Genomic DNA, 25,722 nt, shown 5'->3' on the forward strand with positions numbered 1-25,722 from the left:
TTTAATTCACAGTAATCTGATAACACATCAAATTCAGCATCTAGGTTTTTATGATGCAATTAATACAGGTTGTGTTTCTCACTAGAAGAAAAACTATGCTATTAATGTTTAACCACTTTGAAACAGAAGAATGTCCGCCCAAAACCTTTTATTTAGTTAATAATTTACCCAAGGAGTTGTACCCATGTAAAAAAAAGTTAAAAGTTACCAGCTCGTTTTTGAGTTATATTTTTCTTTTTTGCGAGCACAAAGTAAAGCCAGATGACTGGTCTTAACCGACTTGACTTCACGTGTTTTTCTGTAGGTTGTAGTCTCTGATGCTTCCAGGCAGCTGACAAAACCTGTAGTTTTAATGGAAAATTAAAAGTACCATTGTTCTCTCAACACTACTACAAAGCTACTACAATTACCGAAATAAGAATACATATAATTAGTTTCTCTCACCACTGAACAGATGTAACATTTTTAAGTCATGACTCATGGCCTAGCAGTACTGACTTTGTTGATACATATTGCCTTTTCTGTACTATCTTGACACCACGTGCTTAAAATGCAGTTTTATCTTTGACTCCCGCGGTATGGACTGTGTGTGTGTGTGTGTGTGTGTGTGTGTGTGTGTGTGTGTGTGTGTGTGTGTGTGTGTGGGTGGGTGGGTGAATAGATAAAACCTGACAGGAGGCAAGCCAAACTGTCACACATCTGACCCACCACTTGTTTTTCTGGAGTGATGGACTCCTTTCTGACTTTCTGGATGAAAGAGAAGTATGTGAAAAGCTAGCATCTTTTTATGTTTACGTACTTTTCAACTTGTACTTGCCTTTAGACATTGTTTTTTAATCTGCCCGAAAGTTTATTCCTCTCAATCACTACATTCATAAAGAACCTCAGACACTCATGGCTATAATTATGCCGATCAGCTCGACACTCAGGTGCGGTTTTAACATAAGCTTTAGAGGAACAAGTCTCAACAGTTGCAAACTATTTCCCTCAGGCGGCTTGAAGAACAAACATCAAGTACTTCATGTCAAGTACTTCATGTCCCATAGTTATCAGTATTTGTGTCTGTGTGAGACTGAGAGAGAGAAACAGGGATGGGGAGATGCATTGTATAATTACCAAATTAAGATGCACGCCGAAACCTTTCATGCACCTTTCATTCTATGCAAAACCACAGCTAACAGTAGGTTTGCCTAGAATCCAACCGGCCCCTTTTGACCTGGCTGTTTGTACCTTTCAACAGTGGTAGAATAAGTATTCAGATCCTTTACTGAAGTAAAAGTGCTAATACCGCACAGTAAAAAATATTCTGTTACAAGTAAAAGTCCTGCGTTGAAAATGTTACTTCAGTAAAAGTATGTAAGTTGTGTCAGGAAAATGTACTTAAAGTAATAAAAGTAAAAGTACTCAATGCAGAAAAATCCTCACATGTTAGAAAATGGAAACGATCAAAACAGTCAATCAACGTAAGTGTTTAATCAGCTAATCATATCAGCTGGACTTGTATGCCTACATATCTTTGAGTAATTTAATTTATATTAAAACATCCCATTTTTATAAACTGAAGTGTTTTGTGTGCCACAATTTTAATTTGTAAAGTAACTAGTAAATAAAGCTGTTAGATTAATGAAGTGGAGTAAAAAGTAGAAAATTCCCCCTGAAATGTAGCAGAGTAGAAGTATAAAGTGTTATAAAAAGAAAAGACTCAAGTAAATTACAGGTATCTCAAATTTCAGTACTATAGTAAATGTACTAAGTTACATTTCACCATTGCCTTTCATACACCTTTTATAGGCACAAACACAGCTAAGAGTAGGATGACCTAGAATTTAACAGGCCCCTTTACACACCACCTATGTGAGCAGTTGACCTTGCTGACCTGGCTGTTTGCACTGATGAAACGTGGGTTTTGTATCGCACGCTGTGTGTCTTTGGTGCAGAAAAATGCAAATGCATCAAACCAAGGATCCATTTGTGTGACTCAATTTTAAAAGTTAAATTAAAAGTGATGTTAATGTGACAGTTTTTAAATGTTTTTTTTTTTTTGAGGATGATGTGACTGGGATTTGAAAATGGAAAAAGTAAAGGTAGCTTGATTCATTAGTAAGTATAAATTACTAGCAACTCAACTATTACTTACATTACATTACATTGTTACCATTTCTTGTGCAGTCCTGTATTTAAAAAGTGGGGAAATTACAATTTATACTCTGTTTGTTAATAATCGCTACACTCAGGCCTGAAATACACAGACATGCTCAGGACTTAATCATGCACAAATGGAGAGATGTCAGAGTGACTTGCTCAAGGGCACATGGCAGTGCCCAGGAGGTGAAGTGGCATCTCTCCAGCTACCAATCCACACTCCTCACTTTAATCTGTACGGACCCTCCAGTTCCCAACCCAACTCCCTACGGACTGAGCTACTGCCACCCCCATTATTGGGCTCTCTAACTCATTTATTTTCTGAATTTTCCCTTAAACTACTTGTAGCCCACTGTAATGCGTTACTGCCCAGCACTGCCACTTGTTGTCCTGGGTTACACTTTGTTATTGTGTAGTTAAAGTCACGCCTACACTTTGCCACGCACCCATACAAAAGAGCGGAACCTGACCATTCATCCCACATGGATAGTCCAGTACACCATTACCAATTTGATTTTATTGAAGTATGAAGACATTTCTGGAAGCTCCCTTCTATTCACATTGCAAATTTTCAAAAATTGTAATAGGACAATCATTAATCATAAGTAGCAAATGCTGGCATCTGTTATGATACCACAGTGCCACACCTGTCCTCTTCTACATTCCTCGACAATAAATGTTCTCTCAGAATGACGGTTGAGGTACAAAACTCTGCTCCACTTGCCAGTTAGACTGCTTGTGTGTATGCATGTGGTTAAGTGTGTGCATGTCGGCACACTTTGTTTCATGTTCTCAAGGGGTTATCTCTCGCTCTCTCTCTCTCTCTCTCTCTCTCTCTCTCTCTCTCTCTCTCTCTCTCACTAGTGAAGGGCCCCCTAATTATTGAAATGTTTTCTTATTGGTGCTTTCCACCATTTAATCCCTCAGGCACCCTACAGGTTCAAAATATAATATTTGCTGCTACCTACAGAGACACAAAGCGACCTTTGTCTAAATAAACTGGCGCCCAGCTATGAAATAATTACTTTAATTTCAGGTTCTTTTGCTGTTCCACAAGCCCTTGTCTTTTCACACATTCATTAACTGGCAAATTAAAATAAAATTCTTTTTATTGGCAAACAAGCTGCATTAAAGCAAGAACATCAATCTAGGCTACTTTATTTTGCTGTTTTGCTCTTTTTGTTTTGGGGATTTTTGTGGTTTCTGTGACATAAGTGGTATGGACTGTGGTTAGCATCTCCAGCAAGTAGGTGTGCCCTCAGGAGGTATGATGATCCATGCCTACTTAAAAACAGAATAGTCCTATGACTGTGCTTGATTCCACAAACAAGGTGTTCTTGCTTGAAGCCAAAGTTTCTTGATGCGCACACATGTTGACCAAATAACTGTACTTTAACATTACTATTTGAACAACGCAAATTAGTTGTAATTGTCAGTATTTAAGTGGGGCTTGGCTTTTGTTTAAAGTGTTTGGTTTTTTATTTGTTCAGAGAGTTAAACGTGATTTTGATGATTTTATGAAGCTGTAGTAATATATACGGTCACAGTGACAAACATATATACTGTATGTTGACTGCTGATTGTGCGTGTGTGTGTGTGTGTGTGTGTGTGTGTGTGTGTGTGTGTGTGTGTGTGCGTGCAATGCATTTGGGTGTGTGGTGTAGGTGTGGGTGTGCATGTGTGCGTTCATACATGTGTGCATGCATGCATGCGTGTGCGTGTGGTGTGTGTGTGTGTGTGTGTGTGTGTGTGTGTGTGTAGGTGTGTGTTTCTAAGGACAGGATATATCTGTATAGCAAGTTTTGCCCTGCCTGGTCATAAAAAAGTTGTGTTTACAGGACTCTCTGACCTTACATCCTTACATGCAGGTATGGTTCCTGTCCATCTGGTTGTCTGAGCAGACATTCATCATTGACTCTACATCAATATAGTAAAAGGATATGGGTGAAAAGGAAAGAGGTTAGTATGTTATACGGGCTGTGTGTGGGGACCGTATCCTATCAATCGCTTATTATCGTCCAGATGTTTTGTATTGTATAATACATCCCAGAAGCATCAATAACTGATTTCAGTGGAACTAATCTGATTTAAAAAAAAAAAAAATAAACATCCCAAGCCCTGTTTAAAACATTTCGCTAATCATTAATTCATTGATTCACTAGCTTAAAAGTTTCTCGCATGGAAATATTGCCTTTTTTACAGATGAAATATGATGAGATTGTGCAGGGATGTTTTAATGTTGCGTTATTCAGTTTTTGTCTGTCAAATCTGTGTTCTATGATCAGTGAAAAGCGTGAGGGAAAGGTGCCAGGGAGGAGGATCTGGATCAAGAAGTTGCAGTGAAAATGCTCAAAGGCAAAAGACAAATCACTCTCTGACTACTTTGTCTGAAGGGTTTACAGGAAAAAACTGAGCTTCGCAGGAAAAGGCAGCAAAATTATTCACTCTATGCTAAAGACAAACATTGCTTAAGCAGTGTCTGTCTGAAAGTTGTAAGTCTTCTGGTAGCTGTGCCAAGAGAAATTCAATCATTCTGAATCTTGCAGAGCGTGGGTATATGTAAGGAGATAACATAGGCACAGGCTAATCATTGCTAACTAAAATGCTAGTTAACATTAGTAATTGAACCTGTCTGCGAGCATATTTATTGTCTTGCACATAGAAAATATACAGTCACAGGAACAGTAACATTATGAACATCCCTTGTTCCCCCACCCTCAACAGCATAAGCATTCAAGGAATAAAAAAGATGAACATAAAACAAAAACAGTGGTGATCCTGTTTATTTACAAAGAGACATGCCAGCTTCCACAAGCGCCGCCATTCAAATTTAATCATTAATTTTAGTTTGGTCACTTTCCAGGAACTACATAAAAGTGTCACATACTGTATCTCTGTGAACTTATTTAGCTTCCCTTTGGCAACATAAGTTAATTTCTCCAGTGCCAAGCATGACGCCATTGCTCGTAACCACATTTCAAGTGTAGGGCCGTCCATACTTTTTCACCTCAATGCAATCACTCTCCTAGCCTGAAGCAAGGATAGATCGATCCTACGTGCTTTTGTGCGGCCCGGTGCAAAGTGATCAGGGTAAATACCTAATATACAGAGCTTTGCCTTAAGTGGAACCACTATTTTAGTCACATATGAAATCATGTAGGTTACATATTTCCAAAATGACCGGACGTTTTGGCATTCCCACATGCAGTGCAACAAAGTGCGAACACTATCACTACATTTAGTACAGCTGTCAGGCATGTTAAGGTTGTAGCTTCAACAGATCACTGGAGCTTTCAGAAGTTCCCTCCTGCTTCAAACGCTCCACAATCATCCCAGTCCCCAAAATACCCTCCATCTCTGGACTAAATGACTACAGGCCTGTTGCCCTGACATCTGCAGTCATGAAATCTTTTGAAAGACTGGTGTTGGCCCACCTGAAGGACATCACGGTCCCCTTGCTGGACCCGCTACAGGGCTAACAAGTCTGTGGATAATGCAGTCAACTTGAGACTGCATTACATCCTGCAACACTTCGACTCTCCAGGGGCATGTGCAAGGATCCTGTTCGTGGACTTCAGCTTGTCGTTCAACACAATCATCCTGGACATCCAACCCCTAATTAAAAAACCTGCTTTAGATCCTGCAGTCCTTGAAAATTTCAGGCCTATCTCCAAACTGTCTTTCCTTTCAAAAAATCCTGGACAAGATTGTGCACAGTCAATTAATGGCCTGTCTGGAAGAATATAATCTTCTAGAGGTTTTCCAATCCGGTTTTAAAACATTGCACAGCACAGAATCTGCTATTTTAAGAGTTTTTAATGATATATTCTTAGCTACTGATTCTGGTGACTCTTTTATCCTTGTGCTTTTGGATTTAACGGCTGCATTTGACACAGTGGATCATGATCTATTGATCACACGTTTAAAGCAGTGTGGGCATCAGGGGCATAGCACTGGAGTGGTTCAAATCGTACTTGACTTACCAAACTTTATGTGTTAGCCTTGGTGACTGTGTATCCTCCACTGCTCCGCTCTCGTGTGGGGCCCCACAGGGATCAGTTCTTGGCCTTTTCCTTTTCTCTCTCTATTTGCTCCCACTTTGCTCAATACTTAGGAAGCATGGCATTTCATACCACTGTTACCCTGATGACAGTCAGATTTATGTGCCTCTTAAAAAGAAAGATGCAAACTTCTTCAGATTGCTACTTATGTGTCTCGATGACATAAAGGCCTGGATGGTTTTGAACTTTTTAAATTTTAATGATGAAAGACCAAAGTGAAGGTTTTTGGTGGTACCACTGGGACCCACCTGTAGATCTTGGTTCCTTGGCACAGTATGTTAAACCTTGCATCAAAAACCTAGAGTTTAAAGTGGACGTGGACCTCAAGTTTGACAGTCAGATCAAGGCTGTTGTCAAATCAAGTTTCTTCCACTTCAGACAGCTGACCAAAATAAAGCCAATACTGTCATAGTGTCATATTTACAAACCAATTGGTCAAAGGTCATTAGATTCCCATCTATGTATAGGTCAATTATTTTACATGAACCTTTGTTAGCTGATTGTTTAAATTCACCATCTGCTCTCCCAGGTACAAAGTTATCATTACTCATACTGGGGCAAACTGAGCAAGTTTGGATGCATCCCCTGTATAGGCGTGGGCCTTATGCCAAACAGAGAGTATATTCTTTACAAATGGGGTTTTTGTCTGCTTCTTAAGTTGTTTTTAAAGTAGTAGAATACTATTATGACTAAAGAGGTAGACCCAATGTTGTAGTACGTTCAATAGTTAGCCACGCTGGAGGATCAGAAGCAGAAAAATAAAACATTGATGTACGTAGCTGTGCTGCCCAGTAATACCATTGTAAATTAGGGACTTGAAGTCCACCGCCATCATAGGAAAGATACAGTAGAGAGAGCCGCAGTCTTGGAAGTCTGTTGGTCCATATAAAATTTGAGAACAGGTTTCTGACTTTTCTAAAGAAGGATTGTGAAAGTGGGAGAGGAATAGATTGAAATAAATGGAGGAATTTGAGCAAGATTGACATTTTAAGAACAATAATGCGGCCTGACATGGACATGGGCACCGGCATCCATCTATTCAAAGATTCAGTAACAGACTGTACTAAAGGTTAATAATTAGAAACAACAATATTTTTGTCTTTTGTTTTGTCTCTCATTCTTATTCAAAAGCAGAACGGTGGATTTGGAGTTATTAACCTTATGTCCAGAAAATTTCCCAAAGGATTCTATTACACTAACTATTGTTGGTATGGATGATGCCACATTTGACAAATGCATACTTATATCATATGCAAATAGTGAAATTATATGTTCTGTTTCTTCTAATTTCACCCCGAGGATTCTTGGATGTTGCCGGATGGCCAGGGCTAGTGGCTCAATAGCAAACAAAAATAGGAGAGGGGACAAGGGGCAGCCTTGTCGCATGCCTCTGTGTAATGTAAATGGTTGGGATATCTGGTTGTTTGTCAATATCTCAGATCGTGGATCTGTATTTAGGAACTTCAACCATTTAAGATAATTTTCACCCAATCCAAATCTTGCCAGAACCTCCATCCGGTATTTCTATTCAATCCTGTTGAAGGCCTTTTCGGCATCTAGCAACAGGATTGCCTTATCTTTAGCATCACTCTTTTCATATAATATATTTAATAATCTGCGTATATTATGAAATGCTTGGCCTCCTAGAACAAAATCCTTCTGGTCATTGTGGATCAGGGATGGACCATACTTCTCTAACCTCCTTGCTAAGGCTTTACACAGTATTTTGGTGTCACAGCACATTAGGGATAGAGGGCGATAAGATCCCTTTTCTGTAGGTCGTTTGTCAGGCTTTGGGACCAGGGGGATGAGTGCAGTTCGTATTGATGGGGGTAGGGTTCCTGACTTATTTGCTTCCTCAAACATTTCTAACAGATGGGGAAGCAATTTATCTGGGAACAGTTTACAGATTTCTATAGGGATACCGTCCAGACCTGTGGACTTCTCATATTACGCACAGCTTCTGACATTCCATCAACCATTAAACATTTGTCCAGTTTAGTCTTATGCTGATCTGACATAGTTGGAATGTCTAGTTTGTCCAAAAATTCAGACTGTAACTGTGTGTCCTCTGTCTCTGGGCAGAATTGAGTTTAGCCTAATGGTCCGGCCCTCCACAACAATACCCGTTTCTCATGTGGCCTCTTGGGGAAATTAATTGCCCACCCCTTCCGTAGTACTACGTATGTAGGAGACTGGCTAAATTATTTCACATACATCTAATTATCTCATACGGGCTACTTAGGTGTGTAAAAGCTAGCTGCTAGTTTGGGCTGTGAAAATTAAGGTCTAACTTTTTATTACTTTTACTTGAGTAGTTGTCAGATAGGTATTTTGTACTTGTACTTGAGTAACATTTCATCTAATTATCGGTACTTTTACTTGAGTACAATATCTTAGTGCTTTTTCCACCTCTGTTTAATCTGGCTATCAACAGATCAAGCCAAGCTCAATGGATTTGAGATTGAGCATTGGTCTGGGGAGTCTGCTCTGTATTTTCTCTGCACAAGAGGCATGACCAACAGGCATAGTTCAAATGACTCTGTACGCAATTGGATAGTCCTTCAACAAATCAGACCAACAACCCAGGTGACGTAGAAGCAACAACGGCATTAACGGGTTTGCTGAGCTTAAAATAAAATTCTCATCACACACTTGACAGCTATTTTACAGTTTTATTCTGATGCTATGGTACTATTCTCACAAGTATGTGGTAGTATTTCATTACCTTAAGTACAAACAGATAATCAAAAGTACCTCTTTTCACAACTCTGCCTACATTTGACATTGACTGTGTACAAATCAACAACATCTTAGTTTCAAATTGAACTACACTACAATCATACAAAGTACATGCATAACTTTGGATAGGGTTTTCTTCTCTATTGTTAAAATTTTATTTTTTACTAACACTATGCTTATTGTCTATAGCTGAAAGTCAATGTTTGATTTGCGTTTTTCTCCTATTCAGGAATGTTGTGTGGACAAGCCAGACCTTCCTGTGCAGCGCTGTGGAGGAGGATCCGGCAATTCCAGACTAACATTGTCTTTGACATCCCCACCCACAACCATGAACCTTAAATTGCTCATGGTTTGATATGTAGTTGTGAGGAGAAACTCTTGTCTCAAAGGCTTGATGAAAAATACATATTTTACTTGCTCATGCTGTTGCTTGATACAGGACAGTATTTAAGAGTTTAACAGCAGTTAGCTGTGACTGACTGACGTGGATTTAAACAGCTATTCATACATAAACGTATGTCAGAGTAATGTATGTAGTAAAAACTGCAAACATGGTAGTCTCAGATCAAAACTGGCGAGGCAAAATTAATGTGAATAAAAAGGAGTTGTTACAAAACACCCACAGGCTGTGAAAGATGTACTGCTATATAGTCAGATGTGTGCGTTTTTATTTTCACGTGTCCTTGTCAGAAGAACAGCAGGGGGGCCGTTGGGGCCCGCAGGCAGAGTGATGAAATATTTGCAGAGAAAAACAAAGCACTTCCTGGCAGCTTGCACAGGCGGCTTCCTGAATGTCAGAACAGCTCGACCAGGTCGACATCTGACACAAGATGGAGGGAAAGGACGGGTAGATCTTCATCACAGAGCTTTGAGGCCATTAAATATTTTGGATATGCCTCAGTGAAAGAGGGCTGTGTGAATGGCATCCATCTGTGTCCGGCTGGCGCTTGAGCAGTATGCCTTTATGGTTCATTAAGAAGCTCTGACGCACTTCCAAAACACTGCTCTCCCTCTCTTGGTTATGTTTGCAACATTATGATTGAGCTTACTTCTTTAATTTCTGTTCTTTTAAAGATATACACATGCAAATCTCCCTACTGTTTCAAAGCTGTACGTAAAGCTTACATGACCAAACATGTCTGACTTTATAGACACTTGGCTGACCTCCATTCATCTCACATTGGAGTGAATGTCTGCGGAAACCACCTGCTCATTCTCACAGTCTGTTAGAGTTAAACCCAACAGACTGAGACTGTGAGACATGTTTGTTTACAGTTGCCACACTTGCGACATGCTGACATTAACTTGGCAGCCTCTAAGAAAGGGAATTAATACAGTAAAAAAAAATGCTTGGCAAGATTTGATTAACCCTCATGTTGTCCTCGGGTCGAATTGACCCGTTTTCCTACACCAATGTTCTTTTTAACTACCCAAAACTTGATTGATTCCACACAACGCTCTTTGGCTAGTACAAATCTCTACTTTCATGAATTTTGGGGTGTCTTATTCAATTGTATAGCATTTGGAGATAAATTGAATTAGTTTTGAAATAGTATTGAGTAAAAGTTGACATGTTCCAGTCTGTGATTATCCATCAACATCCATTCCTTTAATTTTAGTCTAACTTATTCCTAATTTCTGCTTTTCTAACTCAAACATTAGGTGTAATTTCCTAAAAATTAGGTTTATTGACCATACATTCCAAAACTAACTGTAAAACTAAAGATAATAAGTTAGTGTTACGTAGTGTTGAAAACATCAAAAAAATTGTCAAACAGTAAAAAAAAAAGTGTTGAAAAAAGGGACCAAAACATAAGATAAGTAAAAAACATTGATTTAAAAAGCGTCAACAAAAGTGTTGACTTTCAATTTTGACGGGAAGACAGCACCAGGGTTAATCATACTATTTGTTTCTTTTGTGCAACCTTGCAGCATGGACATTACTACATAAAAGTACTACATAGACGTTTGTAATTGTCAAACACAGGGATAACTAATTACCAGTATTGTGCATTCTGCCAACTGGGACAACTGCAGTAACTGCAACAGGTACATCATTAATGGTATTGGTTACAGCTTCTCCTGCTATGGCACGCCATAATGGTCACAGTGAAGAGGGTCTGTGTCAGTTGGGCAGAGAAACGTTAAGAAAAGGTTAAAAGTATTAGATTTTTGTCATGTTCACATAAGTGGGCATGTTCATCCATCCATCTTTTTCCACTTAGCCAGTGTCGGGTCGCTGGGGCAGCAGCTCCAGCAGTGGACACCAAACTTTCCTTTCCCAAGCCACAATAACCAGCTCCAACTGGGGGGTCCCGAGGCGTTGCCAGGCCAGGGTGGAGATATAATCCCTCCACCTAGTCCTGGCTCTCCCCCGAGGCCTCCTCCCAGCTGGATGTGTCTGGAACACCTCCCTAGGGAGGTGCACAGGGGGCATCCTTGACAGATGCCCAAACCACATCATGTGGCTCCTTTCGACGCAAAGGAGCCAAGTGGGCATGTGGGAAGAATTTTGGCTCAGAGATTTTTAGCAAATATTTGACATCCCAGTTTGCAGAGAGATCATGAACTTCTGAACTTTTTTTCAAACCCAAAAGACACAAGCTTAAAGAAACGCTCGAAGCAATGTGTATGATCTTATTTCAATGAACAAATATACAACAAATGTGTTAGATTCTTGTGTAGGGTGAATACTGGTAAAATGGAACAGTTAAGCTTCATCATTTTCATCTTTACATGTATATACTTCCATTGCTAAAAATGGAATGGGATGATTGATAAAAGGACGTATTCTGAGATGAATAATGTTAAGGTTATAACAATTAAAACTGATGCATAGCCTGTTTTGGTTATATATATTGTTATGGGATGTAATGATAAATCAGAATTTTTCAAAATAGCTCTCATTTTAATTATCTTTTTTCACGCAGTTTTGCCACTATCCCTTTTTGCCAAGAGCATATTGTCAAACTGGGACAGTGTGTTCTAATGGGGGTATCGAGTTCCCTTTTTATGTTTCCGGGATAAATTTAGCTAGCTGGCTTGCTATTTTTTTTTACAAAGATTTACTTACTGCTTATGTTTAGCTTGCAATGCTAGTGCTAATTAAATCAGGAAGATGAAGGGTACAAGCTCAGATGGGTTAATAGGGTTTTGCGTCATTGTCTGTTTGAGGAAGAGTCATCCATACAGTGTTTATTGTTTGTTTCTTTTATCTTCAACATATGGTACATCTGTTAAGCTATTTATAATAGTAATATATGAGGGGCTAAGACATTTGGATCATTACTTAAAAGGACGCAGAAGGCAAATTATCAGAAAGTATTTTATTTTGTTTAAGGTGGCTTATCTCCTCCCTCCACCCCTCCCTACAGCTCGTTAATTAACACCAGCTAATTGGCACCAGCTGATTAGAGGCAACACTCTGTTCACTCTTTTCCTTCAAAATCTTGGAACAAATGCTGCATTTAGGTCAAGTTATCTATCTTGCGTTGCCAAGATAGTGTGAATTTTAGGGCAGTAGCTGTTATGTGATATCTAACCATGGAATTCCACTCGTATACAGTAGGACCTTTCATATCATGACATCTCTTTTTCAAATGTGCAACCCCAAAAGGCTGCCTTAACAAATTGCAAGCATAATGTGCTTAATTCAATTTGAAATAAGTTTGGAAAAACACAGTTCACAGTGATTTTTGTAGATTTCTTAGGTTTTGTAGACTATAGCTTTTTATTTTTTATTCTTCTCACTCATCAGCACAGGTGGGTCTAATCTTGTGGCAGATTGGAGCCACTGGCAACTTTGTTGGCTCCTGTTGTTCTTCTTTGTCTTTTTCCTGCACTTGTCAGTTATCTTCCCCCTCATTCCGTGTTGTGACTCCAAACTGAACATTGATGATGTTAAAGTTGATAACGAACTGGATGCATAACACAAGTAAAAGAAAATAGAGGAGCCTAAAGATTTGAATGGGATGTTTAGTTCCAGTTTGCTCTGACATGGCAGCAAACATCGCCTATCTATTCATCTCTTTTTTCATCATCTTTAATTCATCTTTTTTTCATCAGGAAATGAGAAATTTAAGACAATTTATTGCAGAAAAAAACAAAAAATTTAAGTAAATAAAATCCAATACAGGAAATATAAAATATATAGAATAATTTAAACAAATAAACAAATACCATACGTTTAGAAAAAGTGTATTTCATGTTTAAGCAAACTTGCTTACCTCAAACAAACACTTTGAGGGATGCACTAATTTGGATTTAAATTGAAGAAGTCTGTATGATAATTGTAATCTCATTTACAAGCGTTCTGGTTATGTTACTTATGTTAATGTCTGAAGAGTGAGGAACTATAAGATACTCTAGGGAGAAGGCATCCCCTTACATACCTACATACTGTACATACTCAATGTATTGATGTATTTCCAAATTAGTTTCCCAACTACTTTGTTTACGTTCCCCTGTTCATCGGTGCCTGCTTAGCTTTAAATGTTACTTTGTCATATTTTATTTGTGCTATTTTTCATATATGTTGCCTTTACACAAGTCTCCAAGTCATATTTAACCTTTCGCTTTGCTGCTTGTGTATACAAGTTATTCTCTGATATACTCTTTTCAGACTGTGACAGTGACATTGATTATATCAGCAGTGGAGGTGCATTTTAATGGGTCAATATATGTAATTTGACCTGACTGACCAGAGGCCTGTACTACGAATCAAGATCATGCCCTGGATTTTTTTCAGTTACCCGGCTTCACCTAACCTAACAACCGCGGTCCTGCATAAGCTGTGTCACGACAACCTCATCTCACAGAATTCCGTGAAATGAACACGAATGAAACCCCTTAACTCAAAATGTGTGGCAGTTTCAAAGAATTGTCAAAAGTTCCGTGATGGGCCCATTGAAGAAATCTGTAAAATTAACATGGCCACCTAAATGTCCACGATGGGCCCATAGAATAATTTGGTGAAATGAACACGGTCCCTTCAGTTAAGGAAAAGGTTGTGGGTGGACGGGACAACAACGAGTTAGTTTAGGAAAAGAACAACGGGCTGGGTTTAGGAATCGTGACACGCAGGACACGATCTCCGGTCTCCTGGGTGAGAGTCCTGTCTTGTTTGACCCATCCACCAACCCAACCAACTTCTCAACATGGATTTTGGGGCTTTCATACTACTCGCCACCATTGTCGCTTAATGCTACATCATGTTCTCATTGACTTTACTTTGGCATTGTATTCCGTGGTGGCCACACAGACTTTTCACACATTCCGTGCCACCACCACGTAATGCGCTGATAACAGTTTGGGATAATTTCACAGAATTCTGTGAGAGCAGGCTGGTCACGACGGTGGTTAACAACTAGTTCAATCAACCCAGGGTTTCCCAATCCAGCAATGCGTGCATTCACAAAGAGGCGGTGTTTGCACTGTACAACCAACTGCAAACATCTACATGAGCCCCATATTTTACATGCGAAGAGCAAATTATAACACCACATAAAAATGAAGAACACAAACACAGTTTTACAGGCAAAACGCAATACAGTCGCTGCTTCCTAAAAGAGGAAGGCAAGCTGGAAAAAAAAACAGACGTTGTAAATTCGTAAATCACAACGCTTATCAATATCACTTCCCCATCAGTCAGGCACAAGATCTGACCATAATTACACTTGTGCTTTCCATAAACTGTCATTGCTTTAGCCTTTTATTTCTGTTGCAACCCTGGCAGTAGGAAGTCATTGTGAGAGCAAAAAAAAAATATAAAAACATAATTCAAAGTGATGTACACATTGGCAAAACATGGCTCAAGAAGCCAACAGATGAAAAGCTTACATGAAATCCCGTAGGCTAAACTTAGTCAGACAACATTTTACTATGTTTTAATATTTAGAAATCACCATCGCCTAACCCACCAGACAAATAAACTGATATTTAAATAATCAATCGATTTATCATCATGAAACACAAGTAGCCTATACGTAATTCCTTCCGCTTAAAATCTATATACATAAAGATACTTATCAGGTAATGTTAACCGGGTTGTCTGTCTCTAAATGTTTTAACTTTCATGAGGGCACCTCTCTCTCTCTCTCTCTCTCTCTCTCTCTCTCTCTCTCTCTCTCTCTCTCTCTCTCTCTGTGCGCACCGAGCTCCACCGGATTTTCTACGAACGGTGACGCTGTTATCAATCGAGTATTGATTGGTCAGAAGGCGGGGCTTTTACAACGGTTGATCTCTAATCTCCGACATAGCCTGCTCCCGACCAGGTTAGGTGCTTAAGTTACCATGGCGATTAAACTCGGTGACAACTGATCCACCGTCGTGATACACAAAACCCTGGGTTGAACCTGAAGTTACCTCGTTAACCAAATCTTGCTTCGTAGTATAGGCCTCAGGAGTTGGAGCATATAAATGTAATTTGTATGAACCCACAATTGCGGACTTACCAAACTTTGTTTTCTTTTATACTGGTTTTGTTTTGGCGTTTTGCAGTTATTATTTATTAGAAATAGCCTGAAAAAAATAGCAATATAAATAGATTCATGGGCAATAAACAAATACTATTTTTTTTTATAATTATCAATTTTTCCATGTTTGTTTTAATCTGTCTCCACCTTTATTAATTTATTTCCACAAGTACAGTATTTATTCCCACGTGTTTATCTCCCCGTGTAATAATCCACCTTTCCACCATCCTTTATTATCACAGAAGATGTGGAGATAAGTAAATAAGCATATAAGCTTATGTATTAATGAATACATGTGTCAAAATAAATAATACAAAAATCATATTTGTAAAAGAATTCATATCCCTACGTGTTCATGGTAAATATGGTATCCAAACTTTTACCATGCCACAATTTACAATTACTGGCAGTTTTGGAGATAAGGTTCATTCCAGGACACAAATACATAATAATGTGGCTGAATTTATATGATTAATAGTAAAATTATCATTTAGACACAAAGTTAAGGGCAACTATGCCAAGTGTCCCAGTCTAGCAAGTCTCTGAGTTGGTGGGAACCCCAACAAGCTGATATGCCTACTTTTAGCCCATACAGTATGTGACCACAAATTCCTTTACAAATACTTTTACTAAGATTGTCGACCTCTGTGCTATTTTTTTTTAAGATCCCAGAACCATCGGCCATGAGCCCGACTGCTGCGAGTTGCCTGGGTTTTTGGTCTGATATCGGTTCAGCTCCATTGGAAAACAGATCTTAACCTTAACTTGAAGTCATGCCTTTAGGATCGTCACATTATCAAAATCTCATTGTGTTCTGCAATTGGTTTTCTGGCAACGTTACAGTGACGAAAATACATTGCTCCAGCACAGAAACAGCCCATAGCAGCGTGAACTTTTGTCTTTGCACCACCTTTCTTGTACAGATTAAAGAAACAATATATAATGATTCAACTGAAGTGAAGTTTAGAGATGTTGGTAGCTATGCTGTTAGTACACACAAAGGCATACAGCCACCCACTATCGTCCCTTGGTGTAAACCATTTCAAGGAATGCGCCTATTTATTAGCAAGAGTGTAACGGAAAGAATTGCTTCCCAAAAGGGCTTTCAACTGATTCATTTATAAGCCTGACTTTGTAAATGCTACAAACATAATAATGGTTTGTTTGCATAAATGTGTCTACAAATAACTATGAAGTATATGCCTACGGCAGTGATGGATTATGGGATTGCGTTTCACTGGAATTGCTTCTCGTATGATTTCATGTGACAAATAAAACAAAGAATGGATGCAGATTCACATTGTGTAAATTTGGATACCTACAGTAGAATAAATGGTATAGTTTAGGTGAGTTAGCTGTTGAATCTGCACCTGCTAAACATTGGTGCCTTGAAAACATGCAATACTGCAGTTTCAAAAGTATCTTCTGAAGGAAAAACTCTAAACAATTCTTTTTTCGCCCAATGGCCAGTGTCTATCTGAGTCCACTTGGTCACTTCTCAAGCTACCCCTTTACGTTTTGTGTTTGTTGACTGGTCTACCAGTCAACAAACACAAAATCAATACTCAGGATTCGCTCAGTCAAGTTATAACAAATCTTTAGTAAATGACAATGCAAAGTAGAATCAAGACTGTCTCACCCTCAACACTGTCTCTCCTAAAATTTTCTACAATTACTTTACCATTTCAAATATTTTTTCCACTGTGTAAAATGTTCACTAGTAGAATGTATGATAACCTTCATGAGAGTCACAGCACGCTATAAGTTAAATTTTTAACATTAGCATGCCAACATGCTCACACGTAGTTTAGCATGTTGGCATGTTGACATTGCTAATTACCACTAAACATAAACTACAGCCGAGGCTGATGGGAATGTTATTAGTTTTGCATGCATTTGGTCATAAACCAAAGACTAGATGAAAGATTCCATGGCATTTCATCCAATGGTTGTTGAGACATATAACCACAAATGTCAACCTCAAGGAGCTGCAAAAGGAAACTTTTTTTCCAATGCAATCCAGCCGATAGCTGTTCAGATATTTTAGTTTTTCACCACAATGATGGACAATAGCCCTTGACATTGCCATCCCTAGAGCTAGGCCATTACGTTGTGGTAAGAAAATATTTTTTGTGAGGGCATCAAGTGAAGAATGTATGGTGTGATATTCTCGAGAGTTAGAAGTAGACATCAAGAAATAATAACCAAGGTTTTAGTCCAAATGTAATTTGTTTGCATTTAAAAAATCCCAAAAAGTATTCCATATTGTGTCGGGTTGTAGATCACAACTAATTTCATTGTGACCTGACCACATCTGTTAAACATCAGTTCAACAAAAAATACAACACAAGGGGTAATTACTATCTTATCACCAAGAGCCTTTTTATTACTTGAGCCTTATCACTTGGAGTTGCTTAAGTGTTGAAATATCTGATTATTCATCTAAAGGAAAAAAACAAAACATTTCAACAGCTGCACCTTGTATTAACAAGTAGGATGAAATTACAGGGAAAAATAGTTTGAGTTCAGGAAGGGGTGGAGAGAGATAAAGAGGTTGTAAGGATATGTACAAGCATTGGAGAAGGAGAAGAAATGAAGGCATGGGTCATTAGCTTGAGGTAAATGACACCAATTTGGACAAACTTGGCCGACAGCCTGAGCCCGTCTATTTAAAAAAAAAAACTTTTGGAAATTACCCATTTTTTCCAGCCTATCGGCAATACCTTTCATCATCTGGAAACAGTTTTATTTTCTTCGTGAGGAAGATGAAAATGGTCAACGGCATACCTTCCCCATGACTGCCTTTCTGTAGAACTCATTAATGCAAGTGGGGTGCAGGGATGATCAAATACTTTGATTGCCTGGCAGGTTTTCAGTGGGGCAAAATATCATTGTTGTTTTCAGACATTTTTGTTTTAGATTGTGTGTGAGATGGCACATAGGTTGATCCTTTGCTACCCTACAATTGCAATATTTTGGTTAAAATGTTGTGGCAGAAAATCAAGCAGTTTGTTTATGATCACATTGTCACTGAAACTTTGAGGGAGACTTTTGGCTTTTTTAACACTGTTTTATGACTAGTCACGATATAATCCTTTGGCTCTCCTCTTCGTTTTCATTTAGAAGAATACGTAGTGGCATGAAAAGGTTAAAAAGGTGCGTTTTGAAACTCTTTTGTCAACACATATAGACAGCAAATATCCACTTACTGCAGGGGGCTCTGACCATGGCCTTTGAATTTCTTCCCTCCTTTGAAAAGGAACAAGCTAGTTTTTTTTCAGTTGCTGTGTCTAAATTTGGATACTCCCGTAATCCGTTACTCCTGTACACTTACATGAAGTACACTGTGTACACTATGTACATACTTGCGCAGCGTATAGATTGTGACATTGTAGTGTGAAAACGCACATGGTTGGAAATGGTAATGATTGCACCGCGTTGTCGAACACTAAAATATTTCACGGCTTGTTTCTCATTGTGCTAAGATAGTGACTGTTGAGTGCGAACAGTAATTTTTTGGTGTGCCCAGGTACTTGCAGTGCACTGCATTTTGCCATACCTCTCAGAGTGAACACATTCATGCACTCAAAATAGCAAGTATAAATACAGAAGTACGCAAATTGAGATGCCTCGTGTTTACAGTCTTTTCCCACTGTTCGGGGTGGTATCAATCTTCTTATCTTACTCTTGAGAAAAAAAGTTTAAAAAGTGCAAAGGGGTGGTGTGTGTCTGTAAGCAGTGACTTCATGCAGTCTTCTTAGACATAAATCCTTTGGTTTTTGTACAGATGAAACAAAATACATGTTACATGCTAAATAATGAGCTTCAGAGGTGCTGTCAGGCGGATTCTGTTATTTTTTGGCAGAGCCAACTAGCTGTTTCCGTCTGTTTGCGGTCTTAATGCTAGGCTAATCGGCTAACTCTCAGCAGGAAAGCAAACAAGCACATTCCCACAAATATCAAACTGTCTGTAAATTGCTTTTCCACACTTATTGCATCACCAGGATGTAGATATTTTGGTGACATTTTGACAGCAGCACATAAAAAGAGGATCTTTGCAAATCTTGCAGCAAACTTGTCTTCCATTTCCTGAGCTACTGTTCCTAGTTTCCGTGGGAAAGGAGTCAGAGCTATGAGGCACTTTGAATGACCCTGGCCGGACTACTTCTGTGATCATGATGCAAGCACTAGTGTCCCGACCTGACCGAGAACTCCAGGCCAAATACTTGATGTGTGATCTGTTGATGATAAATGCTTTCCCAGAGAAAGTGGGGACATTTAATGCTTCTCTAATTCCACTGGGGTGAGCATGTTTGTGGGCATATGTGACTACTCTTCATTCAAATGTGTGCTTTCGTTGCTTAATTTGAACCACTGCATAAGACTTTGATGTAGAGGAGTGATAAGCTGTGTGGGATTGCTTCTTCGGACTGTCGAGTGAGCATTTTGTTCCATCTTTGCAGTTGTCAATAGCTTTTAAAGGCTCTCTGCTATGTGTAATGCCCCTGGTATGACGGATCAAGAGACAGCTCTTTTATCGCACCGGCACGTCTTTAAAAAATAATTCTTCAATACTGTGCACCACATGCCATCTTTGCAAATTAAAAACACCATATCGATGCCAAGTCGTGTTTTTCCTTTTGTTTATCTCAGCTATATCATATTTATGATGACACTCATTTTCTTTAAGACTCAAACTATTTTGTTTAATACAGTTGGGAAGTGCACAAACACGTGCAGCTTCTTCTGGGCACTGGTGTTACAAAACCTCTGCACAGCATTGATGCACCATCATCAGTGTTCATCTCCAGATACTAAACAGCACATGTCGTAGGATAAATGTACAAAAAACAAGTGGTGAAGTAATCTGGATGGGGTTTTTTGTTTCTTGTTTATATACAAAATACAGCAGCTCAGACAATAATGTTTTTGACAGGTAATTCCTCACCAAAATAATTGCCGCATCCAAACTTTTCATCAAGTTACCCACAAATAAACCATTGTTTCTTATAATACCCTCAGGAATGACATAGTCATTCTCTTTGTGGCTCCACTGTGAGACACAGGGAGACTAGCTGAAAAGTGGCATTGGGCGATTTGGGGGCTCTTTTGAAGGGTCAACTTGACAAAGCCACTCACTCCCATGCAACGTAATCTTTGTGTTTGATTTTGCCATGACAATTTCTTAAAACATTCCCAACAATGCTTGTTCCTTGGCCTTTTTAGTAATTGGCTTTACTTGGTTTTGTAAACACTTCCAAAAAAAAACGCTGTGGGCTTTGAAAGGAGATCTGTACAGGCACAAGCTGGCATACCCGTTGGCAGAAGTCAATAACACTGGCCAGGCCTGACCACTGCTGCCACACAGACCCGAATACACTTAACAGACACACCAGGTCTGCTCAAGGTTTTGTAAAGAACGAAGGAAAGATGAGAGAACTCAGAAAGACATACAGATATTGAGTGTTAATAACACCAACAAAACCAACATAGAATATCAAGTTAACTGAAACTAACCGTCCTGTAGAGGAAACCATTAAGCAAGCAAGTCTTTTTTTGGTAAAAAACAAAATCTTGAACTTTCAACAGAGTCACAAGCCTTGTGTTGTATTGATGGTCAGTTGTGCTTGGTGGAAATTAAGAGTGCTTCTTCCCTTAATTGTTCCTCTGGAAATAAGGAACTGAAAACACAGAAAGACAGTGGTGAAACCAACCTTGTGACTTCAGTCACATAAAAAGTAATGGACATGACAAAACAGAGAGATGCAGATTTGGGGGGATTCAGACTGCTATGCATAGAAATGACTTGGCTACTTACTGCTTGGTTATTCAGGGGCGTAGCACAGAATTCTGGGCACTGTAGAAAGGCATTCTCTATGGGCCCCTCCCCGCATGTACAGCTATTTATTCTAGCATCTTTTTTGGGCCATCCTCACATGAGAGCCCAGGGCACTTAGTCCCCTTTCCACCCCCAGTCCGATACCCCTGGTCTTGTCTATCACAGGGATTCACCTCCTACATTCTCTCTAAGATTATCTTTGTGGGCATTTTCTGCCTTCACTTTGACAGGACAGCTGAAGACATGAAAGGGGAGAGAGAGGAGGAAATGACATGCAACAAAGGGCCGCAGGTCGGAGTCAAACCCGGGCTAAATGAGTCAAGGAGTAAACCTCTATATGTGGGCGCACGCAAAATAAAAAAAATCAAATCAAAAATCAAATCAAAACAAAGTCTGGGGTCTGTGTGTGTGTGTGTGTGTGCGTGTGTGTGTGTGTGTGTGTGTGTGTGTGTGTGTGTGTGTGCGCGTGTGTGTGTGCGTGTGTGTGTGCGTGTGCATGTGTGTATGTGTGTGTGGGTGTGTCTGGCTACGTAATTACGTGTGTGTAGACCTTTGGATGAATATCGGTCCACCCGTTGGTGGATAGCGTGATCATTAAGGAAGTGATTGAATCTTTAAACTGACAGGAACCAGAACAACTAACCACAGAGCAGAGCACAGCACAGCACAGTATGGACATGTGGGAGTTTACTCTGGACAGAACAGCTTGTTTTAACATTTAATACTGAGGATGAGAGTCTACAGAGCTGACCATAGGAAGGGCTTGGCTAATAAAATAGGAAGCATTTGCTTTTAACTGGGAAAGGGAGGTCTGTATTCCTACATTTTCCCATGATGGGAAATACTGGGTTGTATTTGTTACATAATTATGTTGTACTCTTTTTATCTTGCAAAAAATAAAAGATTCATATTGAATAAAGAAATGCCATGACTTTAAAAGTTACAAATTCTACCATTTACTCTGATTAATAAACAACATATGTTACTGCTTTAAAAGGTTTAATAGTGGTATCAAGCTAAAAGCACCAGTCAGTATATTTGCTATTTCTGTGCTTTGGTCCACCGGTGGTTAAAAAAACTCTGTGACATGTGGTCTCTGTGTTTTCCCACAGTTTACTTACTGCTAAGCAGAGTTGGCTCTATTAGCCGCTCCAGCACACTGAGATGTCGGGAAGGGTGCTGCCATGTGGGATATTGTGCAGGAGGTGCCAAGTATTTCCACTGAAATGATGTTGGTGGAGTTATTGTTACTCACTGTTGTCTTAATGCCCTTGTTGAAATGGAAACAGCTGGCTCACAAAGCAGAGTGCACATGTATATGTAGATATATATGTATAACTACATTAAAGATAACTACATTAATTCCCTAAGCCAAAACTTAAACATCAGCACTTAATGCATAACTTACTCGGATCGGAATTTCTACCTGAAATGAGTTGTTTGACATTATAGAAAATATGATAAAAAGTAGTCTATATCGACTACGTTCCATTTACAAGATGTCCCTCACCTACCACTTTCTTTGTGTTGGCATTCTAAACTCCAGTCAATTCGGGAAACATCCTCCAAACTAGAATCGACAATCAAATTATATTTATCCTTTTTTTGAGTGAAACTCTCATCATGCTCTGGGACAGTCATTTTAATTCCAGAGCTCGCCTCCCTATGTGCACGTGTTCCACCAAAACAAGTTCCTTCCCAAGACTATTTTGCAAAGTGTCTGGCGCTGAGCGTTGCCCATGACGATTGTGATAGGTTTAAAGAAAGGCAGACTAGAATAAACTATGCCACTCTCGTGTCAGGCTGTAGGTTAGCTTAGCATTAAGACTGCTTTTTATTTAAGTAAAAAGTAGCAATACCACAGTGTAAAAACACTCTGTTACAAGTACAAGTACTAAGTTACTTAAGTAGAAGTACATATTACATTACATACATACAGTATTACCAACAAAAATAAAAAGTACTCATTATGCAGAACTGCTGGGTAGCCTAATCCATGATAACACATCATAATTTGTTAGGTTATTAGGCCACATTTTGTATTACTAATCTGATTTTGCAAATATCTAATGTCAGATGAATGCAGACAAGTTAAAAGTACAATATCTGCCTCTGAAATGTAGTGGAGTAGAAGTATTGATTAGCATAAAGTGAAACTACTTAAAAGTAAAATACAAGCATACCTTAAAATTTAACTTAGGTACAAGACTTGAGTAAATGTACTTTCCACCGCTGTGCGTAGAGACGTGAGAGTCATATCGCATCGCACATTCATCTAACTCTTAGCATATTTCCCAACTCTCATCCCCGTAACTGTAAAATCAAATCCAAAAATGTCCAAACTGATTAACACATACACACACACACACACACACACACACACACACACACACACACACACACACACACACACATACACTCGCTTACACGATATACAGTAGTAGTTTACTTTCTTTCTAGGTGTTATTTTATTATGTTATTGGTCCACAGCTCCAAACACTGGTTGTTTCAATTGCAAATAGCGCCCCCCTGCAGAAATGCACATAATGAGAAGGCTACACTTAGTCTCTCTCGAATTGCTTTTGTGAAAAAAAGAGCTGACATACAGTTGGCTGACGATAAAAGCCCAGCACAAACAAGACCTCACAGATTGTACTCCTCTGTGCTTTCTGTAATTTATGTAGAGGTCATTGTCAACGGCTCTCTTTGTGTGTGTGTGTGTGTGTGTGTGTGTGTGTGTGTGTGTGTGTGTGTGTGTGTATGTGTATTTGTGTCAGAGAGAGAGAGAATTTCAGGCAATGACAAGTTTGAGTAATTTAAGTGAGATTTAGAGAGGAAGAGCATGTTGTAATGATCGAGATTTAATCAGGGTGAAGCACTGACTCACACAGATCAAGCATAGAGATAGTCAGCTGAGCTCCTGTGGGCGGCCGTGAAATGTTCTCCTCTGTACCGGACAAGGAAGCTCCTTCCCTTAGAGGGAGACATCACCGGGCGGAGAATGTTTATTTTAACAACGGTAACTTTAAAGTTCAGTCATCAGAACCTGTGCCCTTTTAAAGATCAAGACAAACAGGCAATCAAGGAGAGGATATAGTGGTAATAACTTACCCGGTGTGTTATAGTATGGTTAACTCAACTCAGGTTGACTTAAGTTCTTTGTAGTGAGATCATGTTTCAAGTGTATATTTTGAAACTAAGTACATCCTTAAGTACAATTCATAAGCAAAAATTTGAGGTACTTTACTTTTTTTAATTTCAGGCCACTTTACACTTTGACTCCACTACAGTTCACAGCAAAATACTGGACTTTTTATTCCACTTCCTTTATTTGAAAGCTATAGTTACTAGTAACTTTACAAATTATTATAAAACAATATATTAGCTTACAAAATATGGCACGACCACATAGTTAAAGTGCAATTTACACATGAATTTTATTAGCAATAACAATCTAATATAAAAATATTATACTGCTCACAGAAAACAGTTGTCTGCATAATTGAGTATTTTCACGTTTTCTATTTTACATGCATTTTGTTGACAATACTTTTTATAATATTTTCAATGCATTTCTTTTATTTGTAATGGATTCATTTTGCAGTGTTGTATTGCTATATTTACTTAACTTAAGAATCTGAATACTTCTTCCACCACTGCTTGATTTTACTTGATCTACTACAAGTATAACAACAATGTTTTCAAAATGCAGGATGTGAAATAGTTTATTGCCATAATGATTTCTATAAAAGTGAAGTAAGAATATAAATATAGAATAACATAGTGGCAGCATTACAGTAAAGCAAATGCCAGACCATACAAGGCCATAACTTCTTTGCAAAACTGGAAACTCCAAAAACTTATAGAAAGTAATTTTTTATGTTTGTCACTGTATCACCACATGAGGGAGCTGTCGGTCTGATTATGGTAAAACCTCTCCTGCACTCGGCTAGACACTGAACAGGTATATGGTCCAAACTAAAAACAATCTCCTTTATTTTTTTAAAAGATGGCATTATCAAACCCAACTCCTATTTTTTCTAATTTTGTGTCATCCTAGAATTTCTCAGCAATTTTGCAAACCAGTATGTACTGAATCCCAAACAGAGACAGGGACTATGTCTGTATGGTGAGAACAATCTGTTCTTATCACATGTTTTGACTCAAAAGCTTTAAGTCATTTTCCTTTTCTGCCAGCGGTATAATTAACACATGACCAAGTGTCTACAGCAATGGAAAAACAGAAAAACACAGATATATGTGCTCTGTATTTCATGGCAATCCATCCAATAGTTGTTGAGGTATTTCAGTCTGGACCTAAGACGTCGACATCCCGATAATCTTCAGTTAGTTAACAAGTTAGCCAGTCTGAGGGCTGTAATGTTTCATGCACAGCAGTTGTCTGAAATAGACACAACAGGGTTCAGCTGGTTCAGACACACACACACACACACACACACACACA

At 38.8% G+C, this 25,722-nt stretch overlaps 1 long non-coding RNA gene across 1 annotated transcript in view; it reads right to left on the bottom strand.

Annotated features, from left to right (window-relative positions):
• LOC116704517 (uncharacterized) overlaps positions 1-8,954 on the bottom strand; it is an 18,194-nt gene extending 9,240 nt beyond the window's left edge. The window contains exons 1-2 of the long non-coding RNA XR_004335702.1: positions 8,875-8,954; positions 209-211 (exon numbers count right to left, since the gene is read on the bottom strand). This is a non-coding gene — a long non-coding RNA (uncharacterized LOC116704517). The remainder of the gene's footprint in view (positions 1-208; positions 212-8,874) is intronic.
• Between the last annotated feature and the right edge of the window lie 16,768 nt (positions 8,955-25,722).

The sequence above is a fragment of the Etheostoma spectabile genome, chromosome 16 (genome assembly GCF_008692095.1).
Source record: "Etheostoma spectabile isolate EspeVRDwgs_2016 chromosome 16, UIUC_Espe_1.0, whole genome shotgun sequence".
Lineage (NCBI taxonomy): Eukaryota > Metazoa > Chordata > Actinopteri > Perciformes > Percidae > Etheostoma > Etheostoma spectabile.